This window comes from Tupaia chinensis, unplaced genomic scaffold (assembly GCF_000334495.1).
Source record: "Tupaia chinensis unplaced genomic scaffold, TupChi_1.0 Scaffold147458_1, whole genome shotgun sequence".
Lineage (NCBI taxonomy): Eukaryota > Metazoa > Chordata > Mammalia > Scandentia > Tupaiidae > Tupaia > Tupaia belangeri.
Window position 1 is genome coordinate 628,548 of NW_006207309.1, and position 11,775 is coordinate 640,322.

The following is an 11,775-nucleotide window of genomic DNA, read 5'->3' on the forward strand; positions in this document are numbered from 1 at the left end:
AATTTGTTCTAAGGGTGCTGGACACCTGCAGACTTATGGAATCAGAATTCAGCAGGATCCATAGGAGTCACTGAGTCCTGAGAAGTTGGTGCTAAGATTCCAGAGAGAATGGAGAACACCTGGACAGTAAGAGGACAGAGGGTGAATGAGCACCGTGTTTACTCCAGATGCTCACTCGTAAGTTTCAGGAGACTTCAAGTAAAATGGAAGAAAGGCGTAACTTGTCATAGTTTGGTTCCTTTTGAGAAAATGTGTTAGATGGCCTGCAATGTGAATTTCATAGGTGGAGTAAATGTGCTCAAGAAGTAGGAAGAGGCCATCCCACCCACATTCCTGCCTGGCACAGTTTGGAATGCTGTGTGGTGTGTGGTGTGTGTGTGTGTGTGTGTGTGTGTGTGTGTGTGTGTGATGGACTGGTTTATGTGAGGAAAGATCTGGTCTCCACTTTCCTGTGATTATAAAATCTTTATTTCTCACAGCATATGAAAATACTATTCTTATTTGTTAACTTTTGTTTTTTGATGAACTTTGTGTCTGGGGTTCAAATTTTCTTTTGGAAAGCTTTATATGAATATATATATATATAATTATATAAAAATGTGTATATATATACATATATATATGTATGTATATATATAAAATTATTGTTATTTTGAATTCTTTTTTCAACTGTCATGAGAAGTAGAAATGGAAATACACCAGAGAATGATCTATAGTCTTCTCCCCGACCCTAAGTACATGCATGTAAACAGGAAAAACGAAGAACAGCAACTAGCTTTGATTGCTTTAGATGGCCTAGAGTGCTTTGTTGTGCCATTTGGAGGAGGAGTTATGGAGATAAATGTAAATACACGTTAGGGTGATAGCCAGCTGGTTACCTGAAGTGAGTGTCAGCTTTCTGGAAGGAATAGAGACATTTCCCTGTGATTTTGTTTGGAATTGCCTCACTGCTAGAGAGCTTTGCAGTGCTGCAGAAGAAGTGAACACATAACATTTCTAAGAAACCAATGGTTAGAAAGTGGGTTTCTCCGAAACATTTGAGTCAGAGCATTTCCTATATGCTGGAAGTGTTTGATTCTTTACCCTCCCCACCGAGCAGCCCATCCGCTGGTACTGGTCTTGCCCTCCTGTAGTGAACAACCAGGGAACTGGAAAGCATCTCTGAGACTGTTGTTTTCAGACAGTGAACAGGCAGCCAGGACTGTGGTCCTTCGGAGGCAATAATCACATGAGGGATTCCCATGTCTTTCCGGTGTTCTGTGTGAGTCCTGACCTTGGTGTTGGATGGGGTGGTGGGCTGAGCATGGTGGTCCGGTCGTACTGAGAATGAGGATACTGGAGTACAGGGCTGCAAGGAGCTGGCATTTGTACAGCACAGGACTAGAGAGAAGGGACCTGCCCATGGGGACAGTCTTGCAGAGTAGAAGGCCTGGCAGAGAGCAGCTCTTTCCAGCCAAAAACAGTATGGTGGCACCAGAGGTCATGTGTCACTGAGAGAGACTGGAGTTCTGACCTATCCAAGGTGGAGAAACCTTGGAAAAGCATCTTAACCGATCTGTTGAGACACCAGAAAAGCCACATCCTAGGAGTAAAGACCATTCCGTAGAGTAAGAGACGTATGTTAGGACTAAGGACATAACTTAAGCAGATCCATCATAACCAAGATAAAAACCAAGCCTGGCGGAATCAAAAGGAATCAACACCAATTTAGAACCAAAGTGAATTCCTTCTGTCTACTTAGTAATAGAAAACAAGCATACAAAGAAGTCGGAAGGGCCCATAGGTGGCATGCATATTTTCCTATGCAAAAATGCATCATGACTTTTCTGATAACCCAATAAAATAATAATAATAAAGAAAGAGGGACCAGCAAATGGCATAATGGTTATGTTGCTGAACTCCCACATAGTTGACTACTGTTAGCGTCCCAGACCCAGTAGCTTAAACCTCATGCCAGGCCCATGCGCATGTGTGCCCAATATCCCGAGAGGAGAAGGGATTTCTCACTTTCTGTCTCTCTGTCTCCAGCAAACACACATGTCCTATAGCAGCAAGCACACAGTGCCTATAGCAGAAATTTTTTTCAAAAAAAAAAAAAAAAAAAAGGAAAACAAAATATATAAATAAAAAAGGAGAAGCAGGAAAATGTGACCTGTATTCAGAATAAAAAGTAACATAAGAGACTATGAGTGTGAAGCAGTATTATACAGGTCTTATTCTTTAATCCTAATACCATTCTCTACTGAAAGGAATTGGGGCCTCTCGAGAAGTGACTCTATCCAGGGCAGGCATAGGATGGTTACCAGGTGAGCCTAGAACTTTTTTTTTTTTTTTTTTAAATGTTGGTAAGGCACTAAAAGTAAGAAAATTATTTACATAGCAGAGTATATAACATAGATACAGGAATCTACTGGAAGGGGCTGCCTCTGGTTAAGCCTGAGACAGTTTGAGCACCCAAATAATTTAGTACAGGAATACATTATAATTGATTGAAAAAGTAGGACTTCATGTATTCACATTGATTACAATGTATAAATAGGCGAGGAAATAATGTAGAATGCTGAGTAACGAAAGCCTACATGGAGGGAATGCTGAATTTTCCTCAGCATCTTGTAGCTGTCACAGTATAAAGTTTAGATCAGGCAAGCATCACCCATGGATGCTAGACCTGGGGGAATTTTAATGAGGGATATGACATGTGTGTAGTTGTTAAGTATCTTCCCACAGATAACCTATTACTTCTAAGAGAAAAAATGTTTTTTCATTGGATACATTGGATAAAGCATTGGCTGGTTGATCACCAGGCTCAGCAGGTGGCATGGAGGTTAAGGAGCTAGATCCCACATGGTTGACTGCAAGGTTCTGGTCCTGGACTTGGTGGCTTGAGAATCATGCTGGGCGCATTGTATCTACATGCCCAGAGGAGAGTGGAAGAGAGAGGATTGCAGTGTGATCATCCTCCCCTCACTTTCCCTTCTTCTTTTTCTTTCTCTCTGTCTCTCTGATGAGCACACATGCCCTATAACAAGAAAAAGAAATCACGAATTTGGGCAAATGTGATATTCAGCGAAGAAAACATCACTGTGTAGTTTTCTGGCTGAATCACCAGGAATCACCTGAGGAAATGTCAGACAAGTTTAAGCGAAATTGTTCTATTAATATAAAAAAGGGGAGAGGCTGTAGTGTTCTAAAGTGTCAGTGTCATGAAAGAAAGGAAGCCGTGTGTTTCGGGTTGAAGGAAGTTAAAGAGAAATGGCACCTAAAAGCACTGTCTGGCTCTGGATTGGACCCCGAATTAGAGGAAAAAACAAACGCTATAAAGAGCTTTACTGGGTATATTGAATATGGCAGATTAAAGTATTATATCAATATTAAATTTACTAAGGTTGACAACTACATTGTGGTTATGTAAGAGAAAATTCTTATTCTTAGGAAATAAGTTCTGAAGTATTTAAAGGTAAAGGTCATAATGGAAGGAAGTGATCTCCATAGGACTCAGGAAAAAAAATCAAAATGCATGTGTGGAGAGAACAAGCGAACGATTACGTAAATGGCTCGACGCTAATAGGAGAATCTGGGTAAAGAGTACTTGCTATACTTTTGCTATTATTTTTTAGAAATTATTTATTCAACTTAATTTACTATTAGTATTATTTTTAATTTGACCAGAGTGTGACACAGAGATACAGAAAGAGAGAAGGAAAGCGAGAAAGCAAGCTGTCCAGGACTTGATCCGTGGTTAGCCGTGTGGTTAGTCCAGCGCCTTAACCACCATGCCACCTGCCAGCCACACTTTTGCTAATTACTGTTTTCCAGTTTTTCTGTAACTTTGAAATAATTTCCAAATACAAAATTTAAGAAAAAAACAGTTTATAACTATGACTTAAACAGGAGAGTATGTGAAAAAGATACAGATGTTTTAAAAAATTAATAACTTATAATTCATGCATTCCAGGAGGGGGGGTACCCAAACATGATGATCCACTTCCAGCCTTGGCCAGCCCAGTTCACAGGCATGTGTATGGTGTGTACAGGGAGATAGGATGTGAACCCAGGTCTTCCAGGTGGGTTCAGCATCACTGAGTGTTGAGATGCCACTGTGCCACTGTGAGGTCCACATAGTGTTTCTGAACTACCTTGGTGTGGATTTCCTACGCTTTGGGTTGGGTGTGATAAACGTTCATGCTGTGGCAGTGACTCTGTCACTTAACAGGCAAAGCCATTTCTGTGTAGGTTGGCTAAGAAAGCTTATCAAGTGCAAGAAGAAGTAATATTAGCATTCAATTTGAAGCCATCATGTCTTTTAGTGTCGTGGAGTTGATTGAAATGAGGGGTCCTAGAGCTGGGTGTTAATTTCTTTGATATTTGCTGGCTGAGTGGTCAGGGACAGTTTTCCTAGCTTTTGGGAACTTCATTTGCTGCATTTTAGGATAATAACTTGCTTATTCTCAAGATCTTAAGGCGCCAATGAGAAAATGCATGTGAAAGCTCTTTGCAAATCATGATTTTTTCCCCCCACAAACTCTTGTTACTATTAATAGTTTTGGCTAAAAATGAAAAATGGCTTAGACAAAGGTTTAAAGATTTTCCTTTTTCCTCTTACAGGTCAAGTTTTTAGTTGATTGAGTACCCGAGAGAGCTTCTTTAATAGTGGACCCTTTGGTTCTTCCTAGTTACTCTGGTTGCCTCCTTTCTCATTTCCTGCTCTTATTATTCCAGACAAAGCTTCGGTGACTGAAGGAGTTGTGGACTTTCCGAATTTCAGAAACAGTGAAGTCGGAGTACAGCGGAGGGTCTATAAAGGACAGCATAGGTAAGTCAGAATCAGAAGTTCCTTGTAATACTGAATAGCTTCTGCTTTGTTCTGAGATTGTGTATAAGACTTTGACAGGAGGGAGGGAATTTCCAGGCTTTCATGGTGCCCCTTGGCAAAATCAGCCAAGGGAAAGCCAGTTTGATTTGGAAAAAGTAAGAAAAGGAATTGAAGAGCTCCACTCACCCACTGGGGAAGGGCAGCATGATGGCCCAGGAGGGTAGAGATGCCTAAAATAAAGGGTACAAGAAAGAAGGTCAGCCTGAGACCGTGAAATTTGGTGCTGCTGGATCCGAAGTCACAAACTGGGTAAGGAGGGTTCCAGAAAGGCCTGGGACTGTCATTTAGGGCTAGACTTTTTCCTTTCATCTAGAATCGCTTTTGATTGAGGCTTTTCTTCTCGACAGTTGTAATTACCAGGTCTGCCCCCTTCTTTGGAGTTGAACAGTCTAGACTAGTGCTGCTTAGAGTCTGAGATGAGATGCAGGGCTTGACCTAGAGCATTAAAGTGAGCTGAGAATCTTTTGATGGTAACTTCTCTTAATTTTGTTTTCTGAAGTGTTTATTTCCTTCTTTCAGTTCTTAGTTGACTATTATTTTCTCCTAGCATTGTGAACATACTTTCCCATCATCCCGTGGCTTTCATTTTTTTCCTAAAAGGGCATATGTTACGCTTTTGTTTGCTGTTCATTAGGTCATGATTTGACTTATTCTTAGATAGGCTATGTGTGTGTGCGTGTGTGTGTGTGTGTGTGTCATAGTTTTACTTTACCATGTCTATTCACAGCTCTCTGTTTTTATGTATTAATTTTTTTTAAGTTTTTTGCCATAGGGCAATGTACACTCTCCAGAGAGAGAGAATGAGAGGGGAGGTGAGAAATCATCCTATGAAGGGGATGGCCACACTCCAATCCCTTTTCCAATAGGATTCCCAACCCACCAGGTCCAGGACTCAAACTGTGGTCGGCCACGTGAGAGTCCAGTGCCCCAACCACCACACCACCTGTTGGCTTCCCAGCTCTCAAGAAACGTTTATGTTTCTTGTATTTCGTGTATCCGTGAATTCATGCCTTTCATCAGCTCTGAATATTTTCAACTGTTATTGCTTTGAACAATGTCTCCTTTCCATTCTCTCTATTATCTTCTTCTGGATTTGATTAAATGGGTGGTAGAACTTCTCTTTTTATCCTTCATGTCTTTTAATTTCTATTTGATGTTTTTTAAAAAATGTTTATTTCTTCTGAGAAACAGAGAGTTAGAGGATACCCCCCAATAGGGTCTTGATGCCACAGTCCAACCCCAGCCTTTAGCCAGCCCCAGATCATGGGCAGGCATGTGCCCAGTGTACTTGGAGATGTCTCTAGACTTGAACTAGGAAACTTCCTGTGTGGGACTGCCTCACAGAGTATCACATTTTACTGTTGTGCCATCATCTGGTCTCTCTGAATCACCCCCTAGGGGGAAGGCCAAACCATAATTCCTTCTCCTCCTTTCTCCTCTTGGAATTCTGGGCACACATGCACAGGTACCCCATGTGATTTTCAAGTGGCTTGGTCCAAGACTTAAAGTGCGGTTGGCCATGTGGGATCCAGTGCCTTAATCACCATGCCACCTACTGGCCTTTAGGTAAATTCTTAACATTAACTTCTAGTTCAGTAATTCTCCCTTCAGCTGTGTTGTTTAACCCATCTGTGATCTAAATTTTTTTTTTTTTGTAAGATTTTTGCTATAGGGCAAGTGTGCTTGCTGGAGAGACAGACAGAGACAGAAAGAGAAACATAAAGTGAAAAATCACCCCCTGGGGGTATATCCACACTGTAATCCCTCTCTTTCATTCTCCTCTTGGGGTTTGGGCATGTATACACATGTGCCTGGCATGAGTTTTAAGCTGCCTGTTCTGGGACTCAAACCAGGGTTGACTCTGTGGGAGTTCAGTGAGGTAACCATTATGCTATCTGCTGGTCCTGAGTTTTTCATTTCAGTGGTTACATATTGTTTGTTTCTTAAAGCACTATTTCTACTTCAGATCTGCCTGATTATTTTTTTGATAGTCTTTTTGCTTGCTCAGTTTTTTTTTAATCTTTTAAATTTTTTCTTCTATATACTTAAACAGCACCAAACAATTATTTTATTTACTGTATTAAATAATACCAGTATCTGAAATCCTTGGTGGTCTAAATTTGTGCCTTTTTTTTTCCAGTGTGCAAAGTGAGTGTTGTTTATATGCTAATATTTGCTTAATAATTATGCCTTAGAATCTTGAGCTTTGTGTTTGTACTAAGAGCCAGTAGGATGCTACCAACCCAGGATCACTTTCATTCTGTTTGGAATCCTGGTTTTCAGTTGGGCTTTCCCTGCCTTGCTGAAAACTGGAGGTCTGGGTGCTCCGTGCCATTGCTGGTCGTCCTCATCGCCAGGACATCTCCACCTTTCCTCTTTGTTCACGCCTCCAGGACTCTCTTCAGGTGTCAGTGCACTGTTCCAGGTGTATTCTCATGGGATTGTTTCTCTACCTGAACTACCAGTACATTAAAAGGAATTTTTAAAAATAATCTGTCCAGAATCGAATGATAGAATAGCAGAGAACCTTGTAAATATCTGATCCACCATAATTCCTGAATTAGGAGTGCCCTAGTGGTTTCTTAACAACAGTTTGCTCTACACGCCCTTTATCAATTTTCTTAGGCCCTTTAAAAACTTTAAATGGTAAATGACTTCCCTTTATTTCACCTCAAGAAAATACTAAAATAGTGATCTCTTTGAAAGTAAGTTAACCACATCACACACTGTATCTTTATACTTTTGCCTGGATTCTTTTTCTAGTTAATCTTTGACCCTTTCGTTCTTGGAAATTAGATTCGTTATCCTGGAATAACTCATTGAAACAGAGTACTTATTCAGAACTTACTTGTTTCACCTCCCCATCTGTTTTCTGCCAGAGAGTCATTTTTCTTTCAACTCGGAGTCCTAGATGTCAAAGATCAGTCGTGGATCTCTGCCCATGGCTGCCGCTTTCCGCAGGTGGAGTGCAGAATGTTTGCTGCTGTAAATCGGAGGCATCGTCTCTGTGAACTCCATGTCCTTGATTCTTCAGCCTCTTAGAAAGTAGTGTGAAAGTTGTGGTTTCTAAAATTTTAAGTTGCTGTAGGCTTTGGCATGTGAAAAATATTACTTCAAAATGGATGTCCAGGGATGTTGCTGATATTTAATATTTTTTTAAATTCATTCCGCAGCAGAATAATTACCTGTAGGCACTCATACCTTTTCAAAGGCTACATAGGTCTACAGATGTGTGTGAGTGTATTGTGTGATGAAAGTGATGTGTTAGGCATGTCTCTAATCTGTGACATCTTTATGCTTTGTAGGTTACAGGATGGATTTTTGTAACACTCGTGTTATCATGGAAAAGGCAGGCACTGGAAGCATTCTTAGGAAATGCTGAGCTTTGTGACTAGAAGTTCTTGAAGAATTGCCTGGTATGGGCCCCCAAATTTCATGTACAAGACAGAAATATCAGAAAAATCTTGTGGCTTCCCTTTCCTTGCATAGCAAGTTCTAATAAGTAGTTCCTTGTACCTGTGTCCTCATGTTCTTGAGTTTTATTGGCTGTCAGATCAGGCATTACTGCTGGGTTTTGCTTTCCTTGTGGTTGGGTCGCAGACTGCTTCGCAGGCCTCACCTGGGGAGCTGGGAACCATGGCTCACGAGTGCATATAGCTGGGCTAGGGGAAGGAGCCCAATTGCCACTGCTCTGGTTCTGATGGCCAGAGCCAGGCAGTTCAGTGGGCAGAGAAAGAACTCGTTCTTTTGGGCTTCTCGCTGCTTCTCTTTTACTGTAAATGTGTACTTCTGTGAAGTTTTGATTGGGAGTATTAGTGCACTCCAAGGGGTCTCCAGACCACACTTTGAGAACAGAGAAAGCCACATGGCCATACCTAGCTGCTATCAAATCCAAGATCTGTGGTTTTTATTCTGGGTGTCAGTTAAAAAACTGAGGGTTCTGGCCCAGCCTCTGTAACATGGTTTGTAGCATGTAGGACTATGGAACTGGAGGCCGCATCTGACTGTGGCTTGAATTCGTGGCGTGGTCTGCCTGAAAACACACTGGGCACACGTAAGGGGCCCAGGGTCCTGTGGGCTGGAGAACTAGAGCAGGGGGATTGTGGTGTGACTGAGCCCTGTGGAGGGTACTTCTTTTCTCTCTTTCTCTTTCTTGTGCATGTGCATGTACGCGCCTGTGCGTACACACACACACACACACACTCACACACACACACACACACACACACACACACACTTATGCTCTATTGTGAATTAAAACTATTCTGGGGGAGAGGGTCCTGTTATCCAGGAAGAAAGTAAGAATGAATATTAATGGACATTTTGCAATCTCAAAGACTTATTAAATTGGAGGTAGCTGGTGGCATTGCAGTTAAGGTATTGGACTCCCACTTTGAGTCTCAGATATGGTGGCTTAAAACTCACGCTGGGGGTGTGTGCAAGCATGCCCAAAATCCTAGGAGGAGAATGGAGTAGGAGGGATTGTGGAATGGCCATCTCCCTGAGGGGAGGTGTTTTATTGCTTTCTTTCTCACTGTCTCTGTCTGGTGAGTGCGTGCAAAAACCTTAACAACAAAAAGACTTACTATACTTACTATATTAAGGTTACACAGACAGAGTAAGTCACCAAAATGTTAGTTTTCTTTTCCTGACCCTATATTAGCTAGAAAAAAAAATGGGCTTTTAGCTTAGACTGCATCACATAGGATTACCTATGACAGAACACAATGGCACGTAGGCAGAAGCATACTTGTAGTGAACTGCATTTTTAGCATTTGTAGTTAAACTGAATAAAATATCTTTTGTTTGGGGCTCACAGGCAGCTTTTTGATATCTTGTTTGGGTCTTTTGAACTTAACAATGTGCTTCCTTTCCTTGGGTAGGAGGAAAGTTGGAATTGAAATGAAATTTGAGACTCAGCTTCGATTCATAATTATTCTTCATGGGTTTGAAAATAGATGGGGTGTGACGCTTCCTCTGGGGTCATTTTGTAAATAGCCCCAGCTCTCCCTGGTGACTTCCTGTCATTAAAGAACAACCCTGCTCTGGTTTCTGATGAGCAGCAATAGTTAGGAATATTTGTACCAAATTACCTTCCATTAAAACAAGTATAAATACAATAAAATAGTTTGGGGTTAAGTGGCTTAATTTTGAGCTTAATATAGAGTTTGGTGCTGATTTCATTAATTAATGGTATGTGTTTAGTGCATTTTCATGCTGTACTCATCTTCAAATTGATTGTAATACCTTTTGGGTGAAGGTTTGGGAGATATTTTGACCTTCTAATACAACCTTGAGCTTGTATTTCAACCTCTGGGGGAGAAGACGACTTTGTGTCATTCAGACCTTAGCCTATCCATTTCTTCACCGAACTGGTTAGGAAGGATGGGGTTGGAGAGGGAGCACAGAGGTAATTTTGGATCCTGAAGCACTTGTGGGAGTAAGGGCTACTCATTTAGAATCACAGCTGAGTAGCCAGAGGGCTGCACCCGTGTCTGGTGACCTTTCAGACTGGAGCTGAGCAGGGCCACTTAACTTGCTTTGTTGTTTTTCCAGAACCTACAGACAGCCATCCCACAGTTGCCCTGTTCCGTCTTATCCTGTGGTGCACTGTGTTATGGGAAGGCCTCACTCACACACTCGGCGAGAGTTTAAGTCACCAGGTCCAGCTTAGTTATGGCAGGGTGCAAGGAGCCCCTTAAAGTAGATGCAGTCTTTGTGCTATGGCCGCAGGATGGGAAGGCAGAGGCCTTTTCTATTGACAGCTTAGTTATGGCAGGGTGCAAGGAGCCCCTTAAAGTAGATGCAGTCTTTGTGCTATGGCCGCAGGACATGAGAAAGCACTAAACAAAGACATCATCTACTGCTGGGCTTTACAGATAGAAACCTGAGTGTCAGCCAGAGAAGGCCAGGAGAGGCTTGTTTAGAACCACGAGGTGCTCCATGGCTGAAGCACTCGGCTTTTCCTTCCCCTATTTAAAAAAAAAAAAATGAGCTCAGAACAGCTTGAGGCCTCGTTGTTCTCCAGCAGAGACGCCAGGACCTGCCTGACCCCCACTTTTATCTGTCCTTACTTTCTTTCTCAATCTACAGCCTTTCTCCTTGGGGTGCCCTATCTCTTTACCCTCAGTCAGGGGCAACAGAGTGGAAGCAATAGGTGTATCTTGAACTTGTGTGACCGACAACTGCCTTTACTTAACGACTTGCATCTGACAAGCTCAGCGTTTGAGCAAAGGCCATTGTAATTTTATTATTATGGTATGTATGTGCGGGCATAATACAGAAATTCTAAGGGAGACTTGTGAAAGGTGCCCCTGTTATGTTTTGGGGTATACTTCAGGTCATTACCTGGGAGCTCTCTGGACTAACCGCCCTTGAGATTTGTTTCAGCAGCTGGGGTGAAGGGTGGGTGGCTACTGTAGAGTGGCAAAGTCAAGGTGCCAGTTAAGAGGAAGTCTTGCTTAGAAGTCCTGTGGTGGTCGCAACAGACAGTGGTTTCAGAAACATGGACTGGAATGATTTTCTCATACATTAAAATTTAGATTATAGGGACCAGCAAATGATGTAATGGTTATGTTGTTGGACTTCCACATAGTCAACCGCAGTTCGAGTCCCAGACCGGTGGCTTAAACCTCACACCTGGTACGTGTGCGTGCGCATGTATATTCTGAAAGGGTAATGGAGGAGGAGGGACTGCAGCATGGCCATCCTCCCTGAGGAGTGACTTCTCACTTTCTGTCTTTCTGTCTCTCTTTTCTCTGTGGTGAGCACATGCTCTCTCTAGCAAAAAACTCTCTCTCAAAAAAAAAATTTTTTTTTTTTTTTGGAGAGGTTTTTGCCATAGGACGCGTGCGCTCACCAGAAAGACAGAGATAAACAGAGAGACAGAAAGCGAGAAATCA

The 11,775-nt window shown here is 42.0% G+C and overlaps 1 protein-coding gene across 9 annotated transcripts in view; it reads left to right on the forward strand.

The window, feature by feature from the left end:
• SGMS1 (sphingomyelin synthase 1) overlaps positions 1 to 11,775 on the forward strand; it is a 350,554-nt gene that overhangs the window by 120,818 nt on the left and 217,961 nt on the right. For all 9 annotated transcript variants that reach the window (XM_006169737.2, XM_006169735.3, XM_027768777.1 and 6 more), the window contains one exon: positions 4,720 to 4,813. The gene's annotated coding sequence lies outside the window, so the exon portion shown is untranslated. The remainder of the gene's footprint in view (positions 1 to 4,719; positions 4,814 to 11,775) is intronic.